General features: G+C 37.4%; 1 pseudogene; it reads left to right on the forward strand.

The window, feature by feature from the left end:
- The first annotated feature begins 815 nt into the window (after positions 1-815).
- On the forward strand, positions 816-3,754 carry LOC136277553 (E3 ubiquitin-protein ligase TRIM71-like; annotated as a pseudogene).
- Positions 3,755-6,331: the final 2,577 nt, after the last annotated feature.

Here is a 6,331-nt window from a genome sequence, read left to right on the forward strand (position 1 = left end):
AAATGTCAGGTCGCTAATCTCCTATACCTTAGAGAGTCAGTTTATTCGCACAGAAACTCAAAATAAACAAACAAAATTGGAAAAACATTGGCTTGTTCGCTTGTGCAGAAAATTGAAAAAAAATACAGCTGACACATGTGACTTACCCGCCTTTACAAGCACAGTAAACATAGAAACGCTTCCAATGTTTTTAAGCACGATAAAATCCCAGTAAAGGTCTTGGCATCTTCGGTTTAAGATCTTTCATTTAATTCCACTTTGAACTGGAAATAGCAGTATCCGGTCTGTTTACCAGTCCCATCAGCAATTAAATCGTGGTACTTCAGATCCTTCACATGGCAGTCAACAAATGAGCGAAAACCCTCAAAGACTTTTATACGACCGTAAACAGTCTTCATCGCAACCATCTATTCTAACCAGATAATGGTAAATATTGGGAAACCTGAAGTCTGGATTACCTGTGAACTCATGAACCCAAAACTTCAGCGAAAGTGGATGGGAAGTACTTTTCCTCTTGGCAATGTTATTGTCGAATTAATCAACTCGTCGTGCTCCTCTGTTTCCTTTTCAAGTTTTGGAAGTTTTATATCGCCACATTCTTGCAAAGCTCTAGCATTTCTTCCCCTCCTCTACTCTTACCGATTAAAGAAATTTTAATATCCATTTCTTTCAAAAACTTGTGTAGTTCTGGAACTTTCATATTTGTGAAGAGAGAATCATTCGCTGCCAAGTTTCCCCCCAGCCTCAGCTTGATGTCAAAACTAGTTACCAGACCTTCTTGCACAAATAATTCGAGCACGTCGTGAATAAGCTTCTTTAATGCTGACACTGATGGAGTCGCTTTTGATAAACCTCAAGGAACAAGTTACTTGTTCGATTTGCCTCGATACCTACTCCGAGCCCAAAACTATATCATGTCTTCACACGTTTTGCTGTGAATGTTTGGAGAAACATGTAAGAGTGAGCCAGAAACAGGGAAAATTCAGATGCCCCTAGTGTCAGGCAGCGATCGATTTACCAGAAGGAAATCGCTTCGACCGTTTGCCTAACAGCTTTTTCCATAAAAGTTTGCTGAGTCTTCTCGCTGTTCGACAAAGTGGCGAGGCAAGTAGCATTACTTGTTATCAATGCAGCGCAACCAACCCTCAGATGTACTACTGCTTCGATTGCGGACGATTCATGTGCCCTGATTGTTTCAACGCACATGAATTGCTTAAGAAGTCTTTTCAAGGACACAAAGTCACGCCAGTTCAAGGCTTCAAAACAGAAGATTACGAAGCATTGTTAAGGCGACAACCGTTTTGTTCTCAACAATTCCATGAGAGAGAAATTACACGGTTTTTTTGTTCGCAGTGTCAAGTTTGCATTTGTCAAATTTGCATAGTCACGGATCATCAAAACCACAAAGTTGTTCTTGTCGACAAAGCAGCACACGAGGAAAAGGATAACATCATGTCGGGCGCTAAATTGATCAAGAAAATGGAAAGCGAGCTCCAGGAAGTCATTAAGCAGTTTGAAGAAACCATTTCTAAGCTGGAAAGCAATATGGAAACGGCTAAGCGAGGCGTCAAGCAAACAGCTGAAAAAATGATCGCAAATATTCGAGAGCGCGAGCGAGAGGCGTTAGAATCCCTCGAGGCAACACGCGTGTCGAGACTCTATAAAATTAGCTTGGCCAAACAGGAAGTGGAATCCTTAGTAAAACAAATAAACCAAGCAGCTCAGTTTGCGGAAAACCTGGTGCAGAGAACCTCAAGCTCGGATATTATGCAGAACAAAGAAACTTTAAAGACCAAATTTGAAGAGCTTCTGCGAGTTGCAGTTCCAAAACATCAGCAGACGACATTCATCAAATTTACTGCGACATCTCAAAAGGACTTGAAACTGGGTTTTCTTGAAGTCATCGAAGGTACCGCAAACGCAGCTAAAGCAACTTTAGAAGGACTAGATCAAACTTTCCAGGCTGGTGTAGAAGCAGAGTTTACGTTATGTCCAAAGAAATCTGGAGGAGAGATGAGTAACCAGGCTGGTCTTAGAGGTCGAGTTGAATTGCTGATTAAACCCGTCAAAGATGTTACAGACGTGATTGTTGAAGAGAAAGAAGACGGCAATCTTAGACTGAAGTTTACTCCCGAAGTACCTGGCACCTATATCATTGAGGTGAAGATTAATGGCGATAAACTACCGACCTGTCCTATGACTGTGCAGGTAAAAGAACGTGAACTTGTTGTGGTCGGTGAGTTGAAGTTAAAGTTCTCTCCTGGAGACAAGCCTGTAAAGTTATATGGAATTGCTGTGAATACAGAAGGCCAGATAGTTGTGACAGATAACAATGGCCACTGTGTTTATGTGTTTGATAAAGATGGTAACTGTTTGAAGAAAATTGGAGGCCGAGGTAGCAGTACAGGACAATTTCAGTTCCCTGATGGCATTTTGTTTTTAAATGACAACGAAGTCCTAATTGCAGATAATAGCAATGATAGAATACAGCGACTTAATATTAACACAGGAACTGTTGTTAAAAGTTTTGGGAAAAAAGGCAGAGAAAAAGGAGAGTTTGGCAGGCCAATAGACGTTACTGTGGATGATGAAGAACGCATTGTTGTAACCGAGTATAGAAATGGTAGGATACAGGTGATGTCAGAGGAAGGAGAGTCTATTTTCACATTTGGAGACAAAGGCTCAGAGAAACTGCTTGGTCCAACCTGCTGCACTCTTTATAAAAACGTGTTTCTCGTATCTGATACAAGCAACCACTGCATAAAAGCTTTTGATCAGTTAGGAACATTCTTATACAAGTTCGGCAAACAAGGGAATCAAGATGGACAATTTAACCGGCCGCGTGGTTTGCTTGTAGACAGCTCCGATAATCTTTTAGTATGTGACTTTGGCAATAACCGAGTTCAGCAGTTTTCTTTAGACGGTCGCTTCACCGGCAAAAGTATCACCCGTTTATCTCAGCCTATGGCGATAACAAAAGCACCAGACGGGCGTATTCTTGTTACTAGCTATGATGAGAAAAAATTGTACACTTTGAAATAGACTTATTCAAAAGTGAATTTTGCTTCTTGAGCCGCTCCTTACCTGTGTCTTTTTTTTATTTTTAGTGCTGTTTTATCACTTGTCTGGAAGAACTCTCAGCAATAATATCAAGACTTACAATTACACTTGGAGACAAAAACCTTTTGACTTGAAGTAATTAGCCCAGGTCTTTCAAGTTCGTCAGTTTCAAGCCGTTTTAATCTTCTCCACCCTCATCACTTGGCCATCCATGTTTCTTCTCGGTTTATTAATATCCTCTTTAATTGTTTTTTCTCCGATCTGAAGGCTTTGTTTTTGTTTTTTCTTTAAGTTCGAGGTATTTTTGCGCATCGTCGGTTGTGATTTGAATAATAATCTAGACCAAGAAATTTAACGGCGAGTCCTTAAAAAAATTGCTAATATAGCAGAAAAACTACATGCTGTATAGAAACATTTAACAAGTTTGACTTTTTTCATAGACTGAGAATATATAGCTGGAAAACGTCAAGACCATGTGCTGCTTTTTGCAATCATTTATTGGACAGGATAGATAAAGTCCGGGTTTTTCAATCTAAGAAAATATATTTTTGATTAAAATTTAATTTAAGAACAATTTATGATTGCATAATTTCACATGTATAAGTAATCAACAAGCACAAGAAGGAAGGTGACAACTGTTTTTAAAAGTGGGCATCGACTGGTTAATTACGTCATAATTAGAGGTGGCAACTGATTTTCTAACTAAGCTTAAGTGTTCTTAAGACTGTTTTGAAAAATAGTCTTAGATTTTGTTCCATATAACAAGGTGAGACAAATTAGGAATGCATTGAATAAATGAGACTCAAAAGTTCCAATTTTTTGTTATGAATGATTAGAAAATAACTTCCAGTTTTAAAAGGAAATAACATTTCAAAATAAAGTTATTTGAAAAACTAACGCGGAAATATCCTTTCAAAACTCGCAAAATCATCAGTACCTTGGTTTCCGTGGAAAAAAAAGGCTATGTCGAGTTTCTAGTGTAACTATAATTGACTATCAGGAAACCGGAGCAGAGGGAAAAAAATTCCAAACCGCTATATGGGACAAAAGCAGGGATTAGGTCTGGTAGTGAATAGTCACTAGCGTTGTAAGATTTACCGTCACAAATTTGAAAATATCGTCCAAATCGGAAGCGATTTTATGTCCATATAGACTCGCTTAGAGATTTCTCATTACATGTCCCTGCAGCTGATTGCCCAGCGAACTTGACATTCACCACGTGGAAGGAGCGAGTTCACGGGGTTAGGTTTTAAACGTTGAGAATCGCATGCGCCACAACAATCACAGCTCTTGCACGTATTGCAAACCTAATAAGACGCTTTTCTTATAATCCTGCAACAATGGTTTGTTGGATCACTCTTCAGTGCTGGAATCACGTGACCAGAAAGGTTTGCATTTTTTTTTCCGAGCACTACTTTCATCGTACGATATAATTTTTGGAAGAGAGAGAAAAAAAAGTTTTTACAGATAAATGTAACGGTTTTTTTTTCATCTCTTGATAATATTTACCCTTCCTAGTAAGGAAAAATGCAAAACAATAAAGCAATAGAAAATAAACAAATGAATTTATCAAGAAGTTTTTAAAAAATGTCGAATAAGGAAATAAATAAAACGTGAATGAAGATAACTGTCGTCCCTTTTCTTCCACTAAACCATCAGAAACGCAGGTGCATTGTTCAGTTATTGAATCTTTTGTACAAAACTAAATGGAACAAACTAAATAAAGTGCTTATTGAACAGTTAACACGATGGTAAGTCAGAACTAACCTCAAATATATCACTTTTTGCCTGCGTCATTTGGTTGTTACATAATTTGTCTACGTTTACAAATATGTATGAATCTTTATTGCAGACCTATTTCTGCTGCAAACCTTTGGGTTCGTTTAGACAAATGGGAAGTATCCATAGTTAAGACAAGAGAAGATGATCCTCTTTTGGTTGAGAGGAATATATCCCAGGTAAGTTTTTTGTTTCTTGAGATGAACGTCGAATGTATAAAACTGTAGTTACTGTTACTGTTATTTTATAGGCTGAGAATATATAAGTAGAACACGTTAAGACCATGTGCTGCTTTTGGCAATCATTGATTGGTCAGGACAGATTAAGTGCAGGTTTTTCAATCTAAGAAAATATATCTTTAAGTAAGCTTTAATTCAAGAACAATTTATGATTGCATAATTTCACATGTATGAGTAATAAACAAGCACAAGAAGTAAAGTGACAACTGTTTCTAATAGGTCTACTGGGTAATTACGCTATAATTAGAGGTGGTTATTGATATTCTAACTAAGGTGAAGTGTTAGCTTTAGACTGTTTTGAAAAATAGTCCCAGGTTTTGTTGCAGATAATAAAACGAGAAAAATTAGAAATTCGTTGAATAAATGAGATTTGAAAGTTTTATCTAGTTTGTTGTTATGAATGATTAGAAAATAACTTTCAGTATTAAATATAGGTAACATTTTGAAATAAAGTTATTTAAAAATTTCGTTGGATACATCTCCTAAAAAATTGCAAAATCATCAGCAGCTTGGTTTCCCTGGAAAATAAAATAATAATTTGTCTACGTTTACAAATATACATGAATAACTATTGCGGACCTATTTCTGCTGCAAACCTTTGGGTCCGTTTGGAGAAATGGAAAGTATCCGCAGTTAAGACAACTGAGGATGATCCTCTTTTGGTTGAGATGTACGTCGAATGTGTGAAAGTGTAACGAGTTCGTTTTCATATAAACTCGCCCACTTCCCGCCTTTAACGGGAAGCGAAATAGACTTGCGGCATGTGGCTAATTTACGTGCCTTCCTGTCTGACCTGAAGATTTTAGTACAAACTCTAATCCGCTCCCGATTTCCGGTGTTATCATGGCCAATTTACATTATCAACGCAGTTGACAAGAAAAAATCATTTTGATACTCTGTCCATTAAAATTATCAAGTAGGATTTTTTTTTTTAACTGAAAAGAAAAATTGAAGCTTTGGTCGTGCTTTTTTTCGTTAAGGACCTTAATGATTCGACAGTTAATCAAATTCCAGGAATTGCCGCCTTTAACGGGAAGCCAAATAAACAAGAGGCATGTGGCTAATTTGTATAAAATCAGCTTGCGTGCCTTCCTGTCTGACCTGAAGATTGAAATACGATTCTAATCCGCTCCCGATTTCCGGTGTTATCATGGCCAATTTACATTATCAACGCAGTTGACAAGAAAAAATCATTTTGATACTCCGTCCATTAAAATCATCAAGTAGGATTTTCTTTTTCAACTGCAAAGAAA

The sequence above is a fragment of the Pocillopora verrucosa genome, chromosome 13, assembly GCF_036669915.1.
Source record: "Pocillopora verrucosa isolate sample1 chromosome 13, ASM3666991v2, whole genome shotgun sequence".
Lineage (NCBI taxonomy): Eukaryota > Metazoa > Cnidaria > Anthozoa > Scleractinia > Pocilloporidae > Pocillopora > Pocillopora verrucosa.